Source organism: Mycteria americana, chromosome 13 (genome assembly GCF_035582795.1).
Source record: "Mycteria americana isolate JAX WOST 10 ecotype Jacksonville Zoo and Gardens chromosome 13, USCA_MyAme_1.0, whole genome shotgun sequence".
Taxonomy (NCBI): domain Eukaryota; kingdom Metazoa; phylum Chordata; class Aves; order Ciconiiformes; family Ciconiidae; genus Mycteria; species Mycteria americana.
The window spans coordinates 19,135,206-19,157,500 of record NC_134377.1 but is presented as its reverse complement, the minus strand read 5'-3'; positions in this window follow the sequence as shown (position 1 = coordinate 19,157,500).

Below are 22,295 nucleotides of genomic sequence, written 5' to 3'. Positions count from 1 at the left end.
TAACCCTAACCCTAACCCTAACCCTAACCCTAACCCTAACCCTAACCCTAACCCTAACCCTAACCCTAACCCTAACCCTAACCCTAACCCTAACCCTAACCCTAACCCTAACCCTAACCCTAACCCTAACCCTAACCCTAACCCTAACCCTAACCCTAACCCTAACCCTAACCCTAACCCTAACCCTAACCCTAACCCTAACCCTAACCCTAACCCTAACCCTAACCCTAACCCTAACCCTAACCCTAACCCTAACCCTAACCCTAACCCTAACCCTAACCCTAACCCTAACCCTAACCCTAACCCTAACCCTAACCCTAACCCTAACCCTAACCCTAACCCTAACCCTAACCCTAACCCTAACCCTAACCCTAACCCTAACCCTAACCCTAACCCTAACCCTAACCCTAACCCTAACCCTAACCCTAACCCTAACCCTAACCCTAACCCTAACCCTAACCCTAACCCTAACCCTAACCCTAACCCTAACCCTAACCCTAACCCTAACCCTAACCCTAACCCTAACCCTAACCCTAACCCTAACCCTAACCCTAACCCTAACCCTAACCCTAACCCTAACCCTAACCCTAACCCTAACCCTAACCCTAACCCTAACCCTAACCCTAACCCTAACCCTAACCCTAACCCTAACCCTAACCCTAACCCTAACCCTAACCCTAACCCTAACCCTAACCCTAACCCTAACCCTAACCCTAACCCTAACCCTAACCCTAACCCTAACCCTAACCCTAACCCTAACCCTAACCCTAACCCTAACCCTAACCCTAACCCTAACCCTAACCCTAACCCTAACCCTAACCCTAACCCTAACCCTAACCCTAACCCTAACCCTAACCCTAACCCTAACCCTAACCCTAACCCTAACCCTAACCCTAACCCTAACCCTAACCCTAACCCTAACCCTAACCCTAACCCTAACCCTAACCCTAACCCTAACCCTAACCCTAACCCTAACCCTAACCCTAACCCTAACCCTAACCCTAACCCTAACCCTAACCCTAACCCTAACCCTAACCCTAACCCTAACCCTAACCCTAACCCTAACCCTAACCCTAACCCTAACCCTAACCCTAACCCTAACCCTAACCCTAACCCTAACCCTAACCCTAACCCTAACCCTAACCCTAACCCTAACCCTAACCCTAACCCTAACCCTAACCCTAACCCTAACCCTAACCCTAACCCTAACCCTAACCCTAACCCTAACCCTAACCCTAACCCTAACCCTAACCCTAACCCTAACCCTAACCCTAACCCTAACCCTAACCCTAACCCTAACCCTAACCCTAACCCTAACCCTAACCCTAACCCTAACCCTAACCCTAACCCTAACCCTAACCCTAACCCTAACCCTAACCCTAACCCTAACCCTAACCCTAACCCTAACCCTAACCCTAACCCTAACCCTAACCCTAACCCTAACCCTAACCCTAACCCTAACCCTAACCCTAACCCTAACCCTAACCCTAACCCTAACCCTAACCCTAACCCTAACCCTAACCCTAACCCTAACCCTAACCCTAACCCTAACCCTAACCCTAACCCTAACCCTAACCCTAACCCTAACCCTAACCCTAACCCTAACCCTAACCCTAACCCTAACCCTAACCCTAACCCTAACCCTAACCCTAACCCTAACCCTAACCCTAACCCTAACCCTAACCCTAACCCTAACCCTAACCCTAACCCTAACCCTAACCCTAACCCTAACCCTAACCCTAACCCTAACCCTAACCCTAACCCTAACCCTAACCCTAACCCTAACCCTAACCCTAACCCTAACCCTAACCCTAACCCTAACCCTAACCCTAACCCTAACCCTAACCCTAACCCTAACCCTAACCCTAACCCTAACCCTAACCCTAACCCTAACCCTAACCCTAACCCTAACCCTAACCCTAACCCTAACCCTAACCCTAACCCTAACCCTAACCCTAACCCTAACCCTAACCCTAACCCTAACCCTAACCCTAACCCTAACCCTAACCCTAACCCTAACCCTAACCCTAACCCTAACCCTAACCCTAACCCTAACCCTAACCCTAACCCTAACCCTAACCCTAACCCTAACCCTAACCCTAACCCTAACCCTAACCCTAACCCTAACCCTAACCCTAACCCTAACCCTAACCCTAACCCTAACCCTAACCCTAACCCTAACCCTAACCCTAACCCTAACCCTAACCCTAACCCTAACCCTAACCCTAACCCTAACCCTAACCCTAACCCTAACCCTAACCCTAACCCTAACCCTAACCCTAACCCTAACCCTAACCCTAACCCTAACCCTAACCCTAACCCTAACCCTAACCCTAACCCTAACCCTAACCCTAACCCTAACCCTAACCCTAACCCTAACCCTAACCCTAACCCTAACCCTAACCCTAACCCTAACCCTAACCCTAACCCTAACCCTAACCCTAACCCTAACCCTAACCCTAACCCTAACCCTAACCCTAACCCTAACCCTAACCCTAACCCTAACCCTAACCCTAACCCTAACCCTAACCCTAACCCTAACCCTAACCCTAACCCTAACCCTAACCCTAACCCTAACCCTAACCCTAACCCTAACCCTAACCCTAACCCTAACCCTAACCCTAACCCTAACCCTAACCCTAACCCTAACCCTAACCCTAACCCTAACCCTAACCCTAACCCTAACCCTAACCCTAACCCTAACCCTAACCCTAACCCTAACCCTAACCCTAACCCTAACCCTAACCCTAACCCTAACCCTAACCCTAACCCTAACCCTAACCCTAACCCTAACCCTAACCCTAACCCTAACCCTAACCCTAACCCTAACCCTAACCCTAACCCTAACCCTAACCCTAACCCTAACCCTAACCCTAACCCTAACCCTAACCCTAACCCTAACCCTAACCCTAACCCTAACCCTAACCCTAACCCTAACCCTAACCCTAACCCTAACCCTAACCCTAACCCTAACCCTAACCCTAACCCTAACCCTAACCCTAACCCTAACCCTAACCCTAACCCTAACCCTAACCCTAACCCTAACCCTAACCCTAACCCTAACCCTAACCCTAACCCTAACCCTAACCCTAACCCTAACCCTAACCCTAACCCTAACCCTAACCCTAACCCTAACCCTAACCCTAACCCTAACCCTAACCCTAACCCTAACCCTAACCCTAACCCTAACCCTAACCCTAACCCTAACCCTAACCCTAACCCTAACCCTAACCCTAACCCTAACCCTAACCCTAACCCTAACCCTAACCCTAACCCTAACCCTAACCCTAACCCTAACCCTAACCCTAACCCTAACCCTAACCCTAACCCTAACCCTAACCCTAACCCTAACCCTAACCCTAACCCTAACCCTAACCCTAACCCTAACCCTAACCCTAACCCTAACCCTAACCCTAACCCTAACCCTAACCCTAACCCTAACCCTAACCCTAACCCTAACCCTAACCCTAACCCTAACCCTAACCCTAACCCTAACCCTAACCCTAACCCTAACCCTAACCCTAACCCTAACCCTAACCCTAACCCTAACCCTAACCCTAACCCTAACCCTAACCCTAACCCTAACCCTAACCCTAACCCTAACCCTAACCCTAACCCTAACCCTAACCCTAACCCTAACCCTAACCCTAACCCTAACCCTAACCCTAACCCTAACCCTAACCCTAACCCTAACCCTAACCCTAACCCTAACCCTAACCCTAACCCTAACCCTAACCCTAACCCTAACCCTAACCCTAACCCTAACCCTAACCCTAACCCTAACCCTAACCCTAACCCTAACCCTAACCCTAACCCTAACCCTAACCCTAACCCTAACCCCTAACCCCTAACCCTAACCCTAACCCCTAACCCCTAACCCTAACCCTAACCCTAACCCTAACCCTAACCCTAACCCCTAACCCTAACCCTAACCCCTAACCCTAACCCTAACCCTAACCCTAACCCTAACCCTAACCCCTAACCCCTAACCCCTAACCCCTAACCCCTAACCCCTAACCCCTAACCCCTAACCCCTAACCCCTAACCCTAGGGACCCCTGGACCCCTGGACCCCTGGACCCCTAACCCTAGGGACCCCTGACCCTAGGGACCCCTGGACCCCTAACCCTAGGGACCCCTGCCCTCTGGGTGTAACCCCTGACCCCTAGTGATCTTGACCCTGCACCCCCCTAACTCTTGACCTTGGAGGTGACCTCTGACCCTAGTGACCTTGAGTCTTGACCTCTTGACCTTTGGTAGCTGTGACCCTGGTGACCTTGACCCTGCTGGGTGGGGGTTCAGGGTCATGATCTCTGGTGACCTCTGACCTGTCAGGCCTGTTGTGGGTAGCTGTAGTGGGGGTGGTAGGGTTATGGGGTTTTTGGCTGTAGGGGGTAGGGGTGGGGTCTGGGTACAGGGGGTGGTGTTGCATCTCATTTGTGTAATGGGTGGGGTCAGGGGGGTTGTGGGGTCTGGTTGATTGATGGTCAGCTGTGGGGTGGGGAGTGGGGACAGGTGTGTGGGGGTGTGGTGATGGGTGGGGCTTCAGTGGGGGGCGGGGCTTCAGCAGCAGGGGGGTGGGGGGCAGTATGGGGGGAAACAAAGAAAAAAAAATAAAAATACTATGTATACACTGGGGCAGCAGCAGAAAATGGCACACTCCCTGGGAGTAATTTCTTTTTTTTTTTAAATTCAAATTTTAAAGTTGTTGAAGTTGTTACTCCCAGGGAGTGTGTGCTTTTCTACTACTGCTGCTATTTTAAATCTTTCTGTACAGAAAGACAAATGATGACAGACACTGGTATCAAAACAAAAGGTTTTTATTTATTTATTTCAAAGCTAGACAACCACAACAATGCACCGACACACAAAAAACTCTCACACCAAGAAGATGCACATACAAAAATGTCAAGAACAAAGACACAAATACAGAGGAACAACAAGAAATAAAAGACCACAAGCTTTGCTTCCTGTTACCATGTTTATTTCATAGACACAGTAGTGACCAAGGAAAGAAGACTTGACTTATGTTACTGCCATCTGACTGCAATTAGGATAAGGAAACACAGCCCTAAGAGTATTCCACCATTAAAGCATAGTTGGCTGCTTTTCTAATACCACTATGACACAATTCATGCCTGTTATGGTTTTGCTCTTCTCTCCATTTTCATTGGGCTCAGATTATGTCAGAGTAGTGCTCCACACTTCTGCACACCTACTCAATAGAGTTGTTAACACATAAAGCCTCCCTACAACTATGAAGAGTTTAGATCTGCTCCAGAGCCAGTACTGCACATGCTTTCTTTGACCTTACAATAGCTACAATGACCAATGGGTGTTGACAACTTGTCCCCTGATGCTTGAGTCCAATTTAACAGATCATCACCACAAAAATTATCCCGGAGACACCCCAATTATGACCTGTCAATGCCTATTCCCCCCCAAAATAGCTCTCTTTACCCGTGAGTATTTACAACAGCCGCTTCACATTTTACATTCCTTTCCAACATCAGGAATGGCCATTGGTTTTATAGGGATACATTTTTGCCTACCATGTTTTCCCCCTCACTCTTTCTGTTCCATTTGAGCCTTTGCTGACTGCAGGTACATTTTCCAATGTGCTTTTTCACTTTCCATTTCTACAGTTTATTTATACTACAATGACAACAACCACTGGCACTCTAGCTGTTCACACACTTGCTACTCTAACAGTTATTTGCTCATTCCTGTTCAATATACACACACTCACTCACTCACTCTTCACCTCTACTAACTCTCCATTACCTTGACTGTCAGGACAACTATTTAGTGCCCTGAGCTCTCTACGTAGTACTCCTTCCTACATTTCTCACTGCTGCTAGCTACTCAGCTAAGCCCTTTACATCCTCCCTTTTCCCTCTAAGGCACTATCATCTCCCCCCTTTGCATTCCTGAACAGAAAGCCCCTGAGCTCCTCTGCTACTCTCTGCTAGCTCTCTACTTCCATGCCTGCACAGAAAAACAAAGCTTCAAATTACATCACTGCATGAAAAATTATAGAGCCCCTCAAAATACTTTATACTCTTACCACTACATAACAACATTAAAGCCCACCCAGATCACCAGCTGGTCCTCATCACCACTGCTACAACCCTAACCTTCACAACCTGTTGCTCTTCAACACTACTACAACCCTAACCCTACCACAACCACCAACTCCAATTCCCCTCTCCCCTCAACTGCAAGAGCCTCTAGCATCCTCCCCTAACCATTCCAAATATTTAGCACAATCATGCTCCCATAACAGAACCTACCTCCCTGCAATGACACGCATATGCCACATTCTAGGTCACTGCTCCCCAGGAACAGTGTTCCCAGGGGCCTCGCAAATCACCCTGCCTGCAAAAACCCCGTCCCGAGCCTGACCTCCGCCCAAACATTGGCGATGAACGTCGCCTCGCAGAGCGGCCGGGACCGGGGAAAAAAAACCCCAGCCGGGGGAGGGAAAAAAAAAAACATATCCCCCGGCTGGGGTTTTTTTTTTTTTTTAAAATTTCCTTGTCTAAGTGCCTGCAAAGAAAAAAAATCTCTACTCCACACAACCTGCAAACAAACTGCAAAAAAATTACCACACCATACAGGCTTTATTACATTCAGAGCACACCACTCATTCACCCACCACACCAACCACCCCTCACTCTCAGCTCATCCTGTCTGCCACCAGCCAGCTACAACTGGCCATCGCCCTCCATCTGCAGCACTCCCCAGGAACAGTGTTCCCAGGGGCCTCGCAAAACGCCCTGCCTGCAAAAACCCCGTCCCGAGCCTGACCTCCGCCCAAACATTGGCGATGAACGTCGCCTCGCAGAGCGGCCGGGACCGGGGAAAAAAAACCCCAGCCGGGGGAGGGAAAAAAAAAAAACATATCCCCCGGCTGGGGTTTTTTTTTTTTTTTTTTTAAAATTTCCTTGTCTAAGTGCCTGCAAAGAAAAAAAATCTCTACTCCACACAACCTGCAAACAAACTGCAAAAAAATTACCACACCACACCATACAGGCTTTATTACATTCAGAGCACACCACTCATTCACCCACCACACCAACCACCCCTCACTCTCAGCTCATCCTGTCTGCCACCAGCCAGCTACAACTGGCCATCGCCCTCCATCTGCAGCGCTCCCCAGAAACGGTGTTCCCAGGGGCCTCACAAATCGCCCTGCCTGCAAAAACCCCGTCCCGAGCCTGACCTCCGCCCAAACATTGGCGACGAACGTCGCCTCGCAGAGCGGCCGGGACCGGGGAAAAAAAACCCCAGCCGGGGGAGGGGAAAAAAAAAACATATCCCCCGGCTGGGGTTTTTTTTTTTTTTTAAATTTCCTTGTCTAAGTGCCTGCAAAGAAAAAAAATCTCTACTCCACACAACCTGCAAACAAACTGCAAAAAAATTACCACACCACACCATACAGGCTTTATTACATTCAGAGCACACCACTCATTCACCCACCACACCAACCACCCCTCACTCTCAGCTCATCCTGTCTGCCACCAGCCAGCTACAACTGGCCATCACCCTCCATCTGCAGCGCTCCCCAGAAATGGTGTTCCCAGGGGCCTCACAAATCGCCCTGCCTGCAAAAACCCCGTCCCGAGCCTGACCTCCGCCCAAACATTGGCGATGAACGTCGCCTCGCAGAGCGGCCGGGACCGGGGAAAAAAAACCCCAGCCAGGGGAGGGAAAAAAAAAAACATATCCCCCGGCTGGGGTTTTTTTTTTTTTTTTAAATTTCCTTGTCTAAGTGCCTGCAAAGAAAAAAAATCTCTACTCCACACAACCTGCAAACAAACTGCAAAAAAATTACCACACCATACAGGCTTTATTACATTCAGAGCACACCACTCATTCACCCACCACACCAACCACCCCTCACTCTCAGCTCATCCTGTCTGCCACCAGCCAGCTACAACTGGCCATCGCCCTCCATCTGCAGCGCTCCCCGGGAACACCGTCCCCAGGGGCCTCGCAAATCGCCCTGCCTGCAAAAACCCCATCCCAAGCCTGACCTCCGTCCAAACATTGGCGATGAACGTCGCCTCACAGAGCGGCCGGGACCGGGGAAAAAAACCCCAGCCGGGGGAGGGAAAAAAAAAAACATCCCCCGGCTGGGGTTTTTTATTCTAATTTCTTAAAAATTTACTCTCAAGACTACATACAACCTGCAATAAAATAGTTCACACATACATGGTTAGGAACAGCCAGAAACTAACACGCCTTCAACAACCCCCACCCACTCATAACACTACTGTTTCACCACCCACCTGCCATGATGGTGTAGCACCCCAGCTCTAGAGCCATCCCTGAAACTGCCTCAGCATAAGATACCTTCATGATACCTAACCCTCACCCTCATGATAGGTTCATAGCATACCAAGTTGGAAGGGACCTCAAGGACCATCTGGTCCAACCTTTCTTGACAAAATCTATCTCTACGCAAGATGGCCCGGCACCCTGTCTGGCTGAATCTTAAAAGGGTGCAATATTGGGGAATCCGCTGGAACATTGTTTCCACAGCTGATTACACTCATGGTAAAACATTTTCCTCTTGTGTCCAATCACAATCACTGCACAAGTAGCTTGGGCCCATTTACCTTCATCTTTGCCGTGGGACTCCTTGTAAAAGGGGAGACTCCATCTTCTTTGGAGCCACCCTTTGAAGACAGAAACTTAGTGATAAAGTCTCCCCTAAGCCTGCTTTTCTCAGGGCTGAACAATACCTGTTCTCTCAGCCTTTGCTCACATGGCAGGGCACACTTCCCAGTCCTTTAATCATCTTTGTGGCCATTCTCTGCACCCTCTCCAGCCTATTCACCTGTTTGAGTAGCAGGGTACCAAAAATATATACACACAATATTCCAGGTGTGGCCAGACAAGCACCACGTAGAGTGGTATAATGACTTCATTATCTCTGCTGGTGACATCCTTGTTACTGTAACCCTGCATCCCATTCGCTTTCTTTGCCACAGCAGCATGCCGTTCGCTCGTATCGAGCTTGTTCTCCGCCAGGACCGCCGCTGTCCCTTTCCGCGGCTCCTCCCCGGCCAGGTAAATCCCAGCCTGTGCCGCACTCCTGGATTATGTTTTCCCAGGTACAAGAATGCACTCTTCCAGCCTATGCAGGTCTTCCTGCAGGGTGGCTCTCCCCTCCAAAGTGCCCGCTTCCCCACTCACTTTCAGGTCATTATCAAACTTGATCCCATTATCATCAAGATCGGCTACGAGGATACTGAACAGCATTGCCCCAATATCAATCCCCGTGAAATCCCACCTCTGCCAGGTGGCCGGTTTCAGAAGGAGCTATTTGCCACCATCCTCTGGGGGTGGCCTGTCACCCACTTCCCCATCGACCCAACAAGCCAGTTGTCTACACCACAATGCAGCAGTATTCAGAGGGAAGCTGTGGGAAACTATCAAAAGCCTCGGAACAATCCAGATAGACTATGTCCGCTGCTCTCCCCCCATCGACGGAGCAGGTTACTTAGACATAGAGGGCAATCAGGTGTGTGAAGCACGACTTGCCCTTGTGGAATCCGTGCTAGCTTTTCTCAATCATGTGCTTCATTTGCCTTGTAATAGCCTCCAGGACGCTTCATTCCGCATCTTCCCTAAGGACCAAAATATGACTGACAAGGCTATAATTTCCTCTATCCTCCCCTTTAAACCCTTGTTGTAGATGGGGATGACATTAGACTTCTTGCAGTCTTCTCGGATCTCCAGAAGAACTTCTCAAAGATTATGGAGAAAAGGCACACAAAGACCATCTTCTGGTGATCCACTTGCCACCTCTACAGGTGAGTGGTGCATGGCTCATTCCTCAGCACCTGTAAAAACAATATCATCAAACAAGCCACCCAGATACAGACCTATACCTTAGCAACCCCAGACATCTTGTTCCCACTAAGGAATACCATCTAGAGTCCAACTACAGCCTACCATTACAAAACAACAAAACAGCAAAACAGAAAACCCCACACCTTTAAGGCCCACACAAAGAAGCCTTAACACCTCTGACATGGAATCCGCCTCGCTGCCCCTGAACGGCCCCTCCCACATGGCTGCACGCAACCCCAAACACTACAGGAACAGCTATCCACAGTACCTGCTGATGGCTACTCAACCTCAGATGACTGTACAACCTTTGCTGCAACAGTCTAGGCATATCACCGGGTTAGCCATAGACTCTTGTCGCTATTCCACCTACCACTGACTCTACAACCCTGGGCAGGGCAGCTCCCAGCCAAACACACGCACGCACAGACCAACGCTACACAGAACGCTACAAACAAGGCGCCTCAGAGATGAGAGAAAACTCTCAGCAAGAAAAAGGACACTCAGACAGAAGATGTCAGCAAGCAAGATGACCTGCAGGGCCGTGATGGTGATGTGAGGAGGCTCTGTGGCAACCCCAGAAAAAGAGTTGAACGTCACAGCCCGTGACAAGAAGTTACCCTCGCAACTGAGACGATGCCTGTGCAAGAAGCCTGGCTTCAAGACCTAACAACTTAAGGATGCAGGGAAGAACTCCCACTCCACTAAAAGAGACGGCTAAAGAGCAGACCTGCTCACAGCCAGGAACACCGCTGCAACAAAGACGACCGCTGAGAAATCTCCAAGATACAGGACCGATCCATGCTTTAAGACTTTGATGCAAGAAAAGAAGTGCCTGAGTAGCGCTATGCCGATGAGTACGGGAATTCAAGAACCTAGGGATGGTGGCCGAGGCACGTGCCGTGCTCCTTGAGCACAAAGAGCAAAGAGGACGTGGAGACCCGAGGAAGGTCCGAGACACACAAGACAGACCACACAAACTACACAACAGACAGACACAGGCTGGAACTGCCCTGCCCACCAATACACTCATGTCATGCTGAAGAGTAACCCGCTACCCTTTACCTGCCCAAAGGGGACTCCTCCTGGACAGCCCTCTCCCCTACACTATCTTTACAACCCCTTCATGCAATTGCCAACCTTATCCCCTTGCCCCCTCCCCAGCACCGAGCCTCACCCTCACCTTCAGAGAGCCACAAGTCTCATTCCATCCTCAACAAAACAAAAAAACCACCATCACCCCACTGGATAAGTCCTGCAGTTGCCAGCTTCCTCATCATCATCTGCAAAAAAAACCCCACCCCAAGCCACACTCAGCTGTGCCATCAGTCAGCAGTGCATCCGTCACCACACACCTTTTGCACAACATCCCCGCATCAGACACGCTGTGGCATTCTGCTGGCCTGCTCCAAGCTAATTCCACAGTCGGATGCTGCGGTGGTTGTCACTTCTGGCACCTACAATACCAAGACATGCAACGTTACCATTGCGCTTGCGAGACATCGCCAGCCCCTGCTCCTCTGCTCTGCTACCCAGCTCACCTCAAACTCTCTTCCCACCTCAAACACTCATCCAATTACAAAGGCAGCCTGCACAGAACCTGCAAAAGCAAAGAGTAAAAAAATCAACTCATCAGCATATAGTACTTCACTATTAGATGCTAACCTAGCCCACATCTGCCTCACCTTCAGGGACCCCTCGTCAGTACACAGCATCACCCCTCCGAGCCTGCGTACTTCACCTGAAAAAAACCCAGCAGTAAGGCACATGCCGAGATACAGCCTGAAGCCAAAGCCTGCCAATAGTGATCCCCATCTCACATTCCTTTCCCTTGACAGCTCACCCACCTGGCCTCCGTCTCCTTGGTTTTCCATATTCAGGTTTGCACACCACCTGTAAAAGCCAGATAACATTTGCTGCTTATAAACTGCACCAACAACACCTGAAAAGTAACCGGTACTTCACCCCACCGATCAACGCTCACCTTACCCGAGTCAGCGACGGTGCCCTTATCCCACATCACTTCACGCTTTCACAGTAGGAAAAATAGAAATACCATAATGTAGTCACATAGCCACACTGAGCACATCTTCCCTTTAATATCACCCAAGTCTTAATACAATCTGCTCTCCTACGCTGCACTGAGTTGCGTAGCTTGTCCCTCTGCATCTGCAAAAATAATATCATTGAAAAAGTCACACAGATGCAAATTACTATCTTAACAACTCCAGAGGCCTTGTTCCTATTTAGGAACACCACGTACAGTTCAGCTACAGCCTGCCATTAAAGTAAGTACATAAATCAAACATTAAGCCCTACACATACAAGCCTAAACACCTTTAAGACTGCTTCTGCTCAACGAGCACTCTAGCTGCCTCTCCCACACACCTCCAGTCATCCCCTTGGCACTTGCCAAATGCTACAGAAGCCACGGTCCTCACCTGCTGCCAACAACTACTCCATCCAAGATGGCAGTACAACCTTTACCTCAACAGTCCAGGCACATCGACATGTTAGCCACAGCTACTCTTGTCACTATTCCACCTACCCAGCGCCAACTCTATACCCCCAGGCAGGGCAGCTCCAAGCCAATCACACACATGCACAGACCAACGCTACACAGAATGCTACAAACAAGGCGCCTCAGAGATGAGAGAAAACTCTCAGCAAGAAAAAGGACACTCAGACAGAAGATGTCAGCAAGCAAGACGACCTGCAGGGCCGTGATGGTGATGTGAGGAGGCTCTGTGGCAACCGCAGAAAAAGAGTAGAACATCACAGCCCGTGACAGGAAGCTGCCCTCAAAACTGAGACGATGCCTGTGCAAGAAGCCTGGCTTCAAGACCTAACAACTTAAGGATGCAGGGAAGAAATCCCACTCCACTAAAAGAGACGGCTAAAGAGCAGACCTGCTCACAGCCAGGAACACCGCTGGGAAATCTCCAAGATGCAGGACCGATCCACACTTTAAGACTTTGATGCAAGAAAAGAAGTGCCTGAGTAGCGCTATGCCGATAAGTACAAGAATTCAAGAACCTAGGGATGGTGGCCGAGGCGTGTACCGTGCTCCTTGAGCACAAAGAGCAAACAGGACATGGAGACCCGAGGAAGGTCCAAGACACACAAGACAGACCACACAAACTACACAACAGACAGACACAGGCTGGAACTGCCCTGCCCACTAACACACTAGTATCATGCTGAAGAGTAACCCGCTACCCTTTACCTGCCCAAGGGGGACTCCTCCTGGACAGCCCTCTCCCCTACGCTATCTTTACAACCCCTTCATGTAATTGCCAACCGTGTCCTCTTGCCCCCTCCCCAGCACCGGTGCCTCAACTTCGCCTACAGAGGGCCACGAGTCTCATTCCATCCTCAACAAGACAAAAACCACAATCTGCCCACTGGAGGAATCCTGCACGTGCCAGCTCCCTCATCATCATCCGCAAAAAAAAACCCACCCCAAGCCACACAACCGTGGCATCAGTCAGCAGCAGATCCGTCACCAGGCACCTTCCCACAACATCCACTGCATCAGACACGCTGTGGCATCCTGCTCACCTGCTCCATGCTGATTCCACAGTCGGACACTGTGGTTCTCGTCACTTGTGGCACCTACGATACCGAGACATGCAAAATTGCCATGGCGCTTGCGAGACATCACCAGCCTCTGCTCCTCTGCTCTGCTCCCCAGCTCACCTCAAATGCTCTTCCCACCTCAAACACTCATCCACTTCCAAGGGCAGCCCGCACAGAACCTGCAAAACCAAAGAGAAACACTTCGACTGACTAGCCATATAGTACTTGTCTAGTAGATGCCAAGATGTCCCACATCCACCTCACCTTCTCAGACCCCTCGTCAGCCTCTGCCCGTGCCCCTCTGAGCCAGTGTGCGGCACCTGCAAAAACCCAAGCGGTAAAGGCACGTACCGAGATACAGCCCAAAACCACATCCTGCCCGCACTGATCCCCATCTCACACACCTTTCCCTTGATGGCTCCCCTGCCTGGCCTCCATCACTTTGGGTTTCCATGTTGAGGTTTACACACCACCTGTAAAAGGCAAATAACATTTATTGTTTATAACTGCACTAGCAACACACCGCCTGAAAAATAACCACTACTTCAGCCCACCGATCAATACTCACCTTGCCCGAGTCAATTCCAGTGCCCATATCCAAAATAGCTCATTGCTTCATACCTTCAAAATAAGAAAAACCCACCATCATGTAGTCATATAGCCACCAGTCACATCTTTCCTCTAATACCATGCACCAACCCACCTTCTTACTGTCCTCTGCTCACCTCTACTCCATCACCCTGCACAGCTTGTGCCTCTGCACCTGCAAAAACAATATCAAACAAGCCACCCGGATGCAGACCTATACCTTAGCAACCCCAGACATCTTGTTCCCACTTAGGAATACCATCTAGAGTCCAACTACAGCCTACCATTACAAAAAAAACAGAAAACCCCACACCTTTAAGGCCCACACAAAGAAGCCTTAACACCTCTGACATAGAATCCGCTTCGCTACCCCTGAACAGCCCCTCCCACATGGCTGCGCTCAACCCCATCAAACACTATGAGAACAGCTGTCCACACAACCTGCTGATGGCTACTCAACCTCAGATGACTGTACAACCTTTGCCACAACAGTCTAGGCATATCAACAGGTTAGCCATAGACTCTTGTCGCTATTCCACCTACAACCCTGGACAGGGCAGCTCCAAGCCAATCACACACACACAGAGACCAACGCTACACAGAACGCTACAAACAAGGCGGCTCAGAGATGAGAGAAAACTCTCAGCAAGAAAAAGGACACTCAGACAGAAGATGTCAGCAAGCAAGAAGACCTGCAGGGCCGTGATGGTGATGTGACGAGGCTCTGTGGCAACCGCAGAAAAAGAGTAGAACATCACAGCCCGTGACAAGAAGTTACCCTCAAAACTGAGACGATGCCTGTGCAAGAAGCCTGACTTCAAGACCTAACAACTTAAGGATCCAGGAAAAAGTCCCGCTCCACTAAAAGAGACAGCTAGAGAGCAGACCTGCTCACAGCCAGGAACACCGCTGCAACAAAGACAACTGCTGGGAAATCTCCAAGATGCAGGACCGATCCACGGTTTAAGACTTTGATGCAGGAAAAGAAGTGCTTGAGTAGCGCTATGCCGATGAGTACAGGCATTTGAGACCCTAGGGGTGGCGGCCGAGGCATGTGCCATGCTCCTTGAGCGCAAAGAGGACGTGGAGACCCGAGGAAGGTCCAAGACACACATGACAGACCACACAAACCATGCAACAACACACGCAGGCTGAAACTGCCCTGCCCACCAACACACTAGTGTCATGTTGAAGATTAACCTGCTACCCTTTACCTGCCCAAAGGGGACTCCTCCTGGACAGCCCTCTCCCCTACGCTATCTTTACAACCCCTTCATGCAATTGCCAATAATTCTGTCCCCTCCATCCCCCAGCCCCTCCCCAGCACTGGAGCCTCAGCTTCGCCTTCAGAGGGCCAGGAGTCTGTTTCCATCCTCAAAGAGACAAAATCACAATCAGCCCACTGAAGAAATCCTGCAGTTGCCAGGTGCCTCATCATCATCCGAAAAAGAGCCCACCACACAACACCAAGCCACACACAACGGTGCCATCAGTCAGCATCACATCCGTCACCATGCACCTTTCTGACAACATCCCCTACATCAGACACACTCTGCTGTTCTGCTCACCTGCTCCATGCTAATTCCACTCAGATGCTATGGCTGTCATCACTTGTGGCACCTACGATGCCAAGACAAGCAAAGTTATCATCGCACTTGCGAGACATCGCCGGCCCCGTGCTCCTCCGCTCTGCTACCCAGCTCACCTCAAACGCTCGTTCAATTCCACAGGCAGCCTGCACAGAACCTGCAAAAGCAAAGAGTAAAAATTCAACTCATTAGCATATAGTACTTTGCTATTAGATGCCAGCCTGGCCCACAACTGCCTCACCTTCGCGGACCCCTCGTCAGTACACGGCATCACCCCTCCGAGCCTGCGTACTTCACCTGAAAAAAACCCAGCAGTAAGGCACATGCCAAGATACAGCCTGAAGCCAAAGCCTGCCAATAGTGATCCCCATCTCACACTCCTTTCCCTTGACAACTCACCCACCTGGCCTCCGTCTCCTTGGTTTTCCATATTCAGGTTTGCACACCACCTGTAAAAGCCAGATAACATTTGCTGCTTATAAACTGCACCAACAACACAACACCTGAAAAGTAACCGCTACTTCACCCCACCGATCAACGCTCACCTTGCCCGAGTCAGCTACGGTGCCCTTATCCCACATCGCTCATCGCTTCACGCTTTCACAGTAAGAAAAATAGAAATAGCGTAACGTAGTCACATAGCCACACTGAGCACATCTTCCCTTTAATTCCACACACCGACCCACCTTCTTACGGCATTCCGCTCTCCTACGCTGCGCTTAGTTGCGTGCCTTGTCCCTCTGCATCTGCAAAAATAATATCATTGAAAAAGTCACACAGATGCAAAGTACTATCTTAACAACTCCAGAGGCCTTGTTCCTATTTAGGAACACCATCTACAGTTCAGCTACAGCCTGCCATTAAAGGAAATACATAAATCAAACATTAAGCCCTACACATACAAGCCTAAACACCTTTGAGACTCCTTCTGCTCAATAAGCACTCCAGCTGCCTCTCCCACACACCTCCAGTCATCCCCTTGGCACCTGCAAAACACTACATAAGTCACGGTCCTCACCCGCTGCCAACAGCTAGTCCGTCCCCCGTGACTGTACAACCTTTGCTTCAGTCTAGACATATCAACAGATTAGCCATAGCGATTCTTATTGCTATTCAACCTAGCCCAGCCCTGACTCTATACCCCCAAGCAGGGCAGCTCCAAGCCAAACACGCATATGCACAAACCAACGCCAAAGAGAATGCTACAAACAAGGCGCCTCAGAGATGAGAGAACACTCAGCAAGAAAAATGACACCCAGACGGAAGATGTAGTCAGGCAAGAAGACCCGCAGGGCTGCGATGGTGATGTGAGGAGGCTCTATGGCAACCCCAGAAAAGGAGTACAACATCACAGCCCGTGACAAGAAGTTAGTCTCAAAACTGAGAGGATGTCTGTGCAAGAAGCTTGGATTCGAGACCTAAGAAGAGAGGATGTGGGGAAAAGTCCCAATGCCCTAAAATAGATGCCTAGATCAGACCTGCTCACGCAGCCAGGAACGCCGCTGCGGAAGAGGACCATCCAGAAACTTCTGAGATGCGAGACAAAAGCACCCAATTGATGCTATGCCAACGAGTACAGGCATTTGAGACCATAGGTATTGTACTAAAGGCACACGCCGTGCTCATCAAGCGCAAGAGAACGTATTGTGACCCGAGGAAGTTCAAAGACACGCAAGACGGACCACACAAACTACACAACAACAGGCACAGGCTGGAACTGCCCTGCCCAGAACATGCTAGCATCATACCGATGAGTAACCTGCTCCCTTTACCTGCCCAAATGGGACCCTTCCTGAACAGCCCTCTCTCCTACGCTATCTTTACAACCCCTTCGTGCAATTGCCGACCTCGTCCCCTCCCGAGCACCGGTGCCTCAACTTAGCTTTCAGACGTCCGGGAGCCTGAATCCATCCTTGACAAAAAAACCATATTGGCTAGTAGATATTTTCCCACAGTTGCCAGGCATCATGCACAGCACCTAGAAAACCAGAGATACAAAATGACCGCTGGGCCTGGAAGCGGTCGCCCGCTCACAGATCTACCCCTCAAAAGTAACCGCCGCTACGGTTTGGTGTTCATCGCTCGCCTTGGCTGACAACCTCAGGTGCAGACATCCTGCTCTGCAGGTTGTTTTGTGGGTCGCTTTACAACTTCCAAACAGAGCATTAACTAGTCATAGGCACTAACAGCGGCACCTTCCTTCCGTCATCGTGTGCCGACCTACCTTCTCGTTGCGCTCCGCTCGCCTCCTCCCTTCGGTGTTCGGCTCCCGACCGTGCATCTGCAGCGAGAATAAAACAAAGTCAACCGGACGCTGGCAAATACCATAACAAACAGCGAGCCTACCCCTTCTGGCCCCTTTGCTCCGCTAACCTTGGCGATCTGTGCTGCGTGCTCCGCTCTGGCATACAGAGTCAGCAACATCAGCGAGTTCAAGAAAACACAAACAGTAACACCCAGAAATGGTATACACCCTTCCCTCTTCTTTCCCTTAGCTTAACAGTCACATCCCACACATATCCTATCCCCCAGCAGTCTAACACAGCTCTGCTCACCTCCTGTGCTCTACCTCGGGGTCACTGGCCACAACAGGAGCCCGCTTGTATAGTCGGTCCATCTCTGAGGACTCAGGAACCATAATCTTCAATGCCCGGCCGGCCTAAGAAAAGCAACCGAGCGTGAAGCAACTGAGACTGCCTGACAGATGAAGCCACGAGGATGAGAGGTCCACCGTGACGGCGGCTCGAGACCCTTGAGCCCGGTTACCTACAAAGCCCCTTAGGGAATGACAGCGGCAGGCGGCCGATGGAAAAACCACCGTGGTGTGACGTGGTGACTCAAAGATCTAAAATGGACACCTTACGACTACAGAAACTGGGCCTAAAAACACAACAGCTGAACAAGAACAAGAGAACCTAACTGCCATGACTGATACTAGACCAGATCTGATTGGACACTTCAGGAAAAAGGCAAAAATGGAATAATAGGAAAAGCTTGTGTGCCCAGGACTGAGCTAAAGAAACCCACAGCCCTGCCTGGAGATTGTTACAAGCACAAAGAATACGCATCCTCTTCTCCAAGAAGTTCCGAGGAAGACAATGATACAAGAAATCTGGAAATAAGTGCCTAGTCAATGCCTCTAAATAACAATGACTGTGACATCCACAGGGACAGTGAAGGGATGGATGGAAAGATTCAGTCAGGGAATGAAGTAAGAAAAAGGCACAGAGGAGCCGAGACCTCCGACTTCTGGAGGATGTATTTTAATGTACCTCATGCTTTCCGAGATGAGGTTCAGCCCTGCATGTTGTGATGAGGAGGCCTAGACAGTTTACGCTGCCTCTCTTGCAACTTTGGCATACCTCCCGTCAGCTGCAGAGAGACAAAAATACAGACCTCATCGACACCCAAATCCAAGTGCAAAACCCATCTGAGAAACGCTGGTGAACCCGCCTCCCTTTCCCAACCATCCCCTGGTCCCAAAACTTTAGAAATCCCTTCTCTTCTCCTGAACTATCAGGGAAAGACCCCACTCTTTCCCAACAGCTCCCGCACTGTACTCGCACCCCTGAACCCCCTATATCGGCCGCTCCTCGGGAGCTGCTCTTCCAAGCTGTGCCCTGTGAGCGCCGCCTATCTTCTGTCTTCCCACAGACTCCAGGCTCTGCTACAGGCCCACAAAATAAGAGAGGTCCTGATGCTTATAATCTATGATGGGCCTGCCACAAACTGCAAAATTTCCAGAGACGACATGGTACTCTGGGGGCAATCGGGAAAGGCAGTGAGCCGTTCCATACCCTCAAACACGCTATGCCTCATGTCCCGGCTGCTTTCTTGAGAAATGCTACAATATACAGATGCGTATGAGGTGCTCACCTTAATGCCTGCTAGATCATCTCACCATCGGTCCTGTAAGGAGAGGATATCAACAACTTCCACAGTATACAGCCAAACTGGTGAAAAAAAACAAGACTCCATCTTCAATAAAGTCAGGAATGCCAGAAAAATACAAGGCACTGAGAACAAGGAAAAAACCCCAAAACATACTATTAAACCATCTTGACACCCCAAACATGCAATATAAAATTACTCATCTGAAAAAAAAAACCCACCTGCATATAAATGTACTTTCTCTTATATGTGCTGGTGAAACCTTGAGTGGACCTGAAGCCCTTAACTCAAACAGACACCTCCAGATCTCTCAATATTGAAACACAACTACCCACATAGCTTAGCTCAAAAGCTACCTCAAAACCTACAATAAACTGAAGGAACAGCAGAGCACACACACCCAAGAAGCCCAGGAGCAGAATGAGCTCCCTGATGAGAGGCTGTGGCTCATATACCCCAGGCCCCGCCCACCACCCTTCCCACAATCCCCTGTTCCCACAATCCCCTGGGAACAGGGAGGGGCAAACCATCGGAAAGCATAAAGGCAGCTACAGGAGCAGCAGGGAGTTTTTTGGTCGGCCTTAATTTTACAGCATGCAAAGTACTGGACAGAAAAAGCAACCCTTACTGGAGATGATGACAATCCCTGCTCCTTTACTACAACTACACCTGTTGTATCGATGATGTGACAGGGTAAAAAATTAAACCTAATTTTTCTGGGGCATAGATAGAAAAAGATAGATGTCATGCTAAGCTGTGTAGGAAAGTAGCTCGTTACATGCAACATCAATAGTATTATCAAAAATGATATGCTTTAGTTCCCAATAGAAAATAACAAAATAGGGTTATGCTTCATTTCTAGCAAGACGGCACATGCTTCCTAACTTCTGCGAGAACTACGTTGCGGACGGGACTGAATGACAAAGCAGATCTAGATCCTGTAAGAATCCTTTCTCAAAAATATCTCTGGTTGCAAAGTAAACTATGTACTGTAAATCACTAACGATTCAGAGGCACCTCGACGGTCTCTCCGACTGACTCCGTTAAGAGAACTACATGAGTCCCAAAGGACAGAAAACTTGAAAAAAACATGGAAATACAAGAAACGTATGAGAGGCTGTATGAAGCAGCCTAATTAACACCTAGGTAGTTAGAAGAAAAATAAATAGCAAAGCACAGCACAAAACACCACGGGAGACGCGTCCGTCAAAACAGATGAAGGCTATCGCCTTCTCTGAAAAACTCAAGAGGAGATCTGCACCGACGATAGACATCTTTGGGGTGCCAGATACCAAACAGAAACATACTATAAGGCAGAAAAGAGACAGACTGCTGTGGAGCGCAAAGATAGCTTAGCCAAAGGTTCTGACAGAACGACAGGCATCGTCACAGGGGTGAGAGAGGTCCTGAAGAGGCCGGAGAGACTGTACTGGTTTTGGCTGGGATAGAGTTAATTTTCTTTATAGTAGCCAGTATGGGGCTACATGTTGGATATGTGCTGAACAGAGTGTGAATAATAGAGAGATGTTCTAGTTGTTGCAAAGTAGTGCTTATACTAAATCGAGTACTTTCCAGCTTCCCATGCTCTGCCAGGTGCACAAGAAGTTGGGGGGGGGGGGGGGGGGGCGGCGATGGACACAAACACGACACAGCTGGGACAGCTGATCCTAACTGACTAAAAGGCTATTCCATACCATATGATGTCATGCTCAGCATATAAAGGTGTGGGAAGAAGGAGGAAGGGGGGACATGTTCTGAGTTACGGCATTTTGTCTTCCCAAGTAACCGTTATGCATAATGGAGCCCTGCTTTCCTGCAGATGGCCGAACACCTGCCTGTCAATGGGAACGAGTGAATGAATTCCTTGGTTTGCTTTGCTTGTGTGCGTGGTTTTTGCTTTACCTGTTAAACCATCTTTATCCCAACCTGTGAGTTTTCTCGCTTTTACTCTTCCGATTCTCTCCCCCCTCCTACCAGGGTGGAGTGAGCACGTGGCTGAGCGGTGCTTAGTTGCTGGCTGGGGTTAAACCGTGAAGGTCGTTTTTGGTGCCCAACATGGGGCTCGAAGGGTTCAAGATAACGAAAGGTTTGATTGCCGTGTGCTAGACCAAAGTTATAGCTGTTATTGCTGTTTAGCGATTAATTGGCAGGCTTCTGTGCTTACCGTGGGGCGTGCTTGCCTTACTGTATATGACAGTCTAGTGCTTGTTAGTGGCTGCTTTTTGCTTTCACACCTTGCTGTACTGCTGATCGCATGACTCTGCCGTGCCTGGGAACGCTTGGATAACGGCAACGGCGACGTGCCTGCGTTACCCCACGACTGCGAGGTCGTTTACCCGCTGTGCGAGACGCCGATATACGCACGGGGCAGAGATATTTTATGTCGTGTCTGCGCGGAGATGGGTGCTAGGCGGTAGCTCCGCAAAGCTAGCGCAAAGTTCGGTCACGCAGGTACGGTATTTATATGGTCTACTTATGCGTAGGCATAAGTAATTACACAAAGCAGTTTTCTATTGGTCTACATTTCTCTTACTTCAACTTAAAGCTACAGCGCTACTTTAACATGCTGCGCACGCTCAGAGGTGAGGGCGCTCTGCTTGGGCCGGGGTCTCCGGCTCGAGGGGTGTGACTTTTAGTATTATAATGAGGATAGGTTGCGTGAGGGTGCTTCTTATCACGCTTCTACTAGGAGCTTTAGATGGTTCCCAAAACGTGGTACTTAGCTTTCATATTTCTCCAGGATGTGCTTGACTCCCAAGGACAGTAACGCTTGTTTAGACGTTCCCCT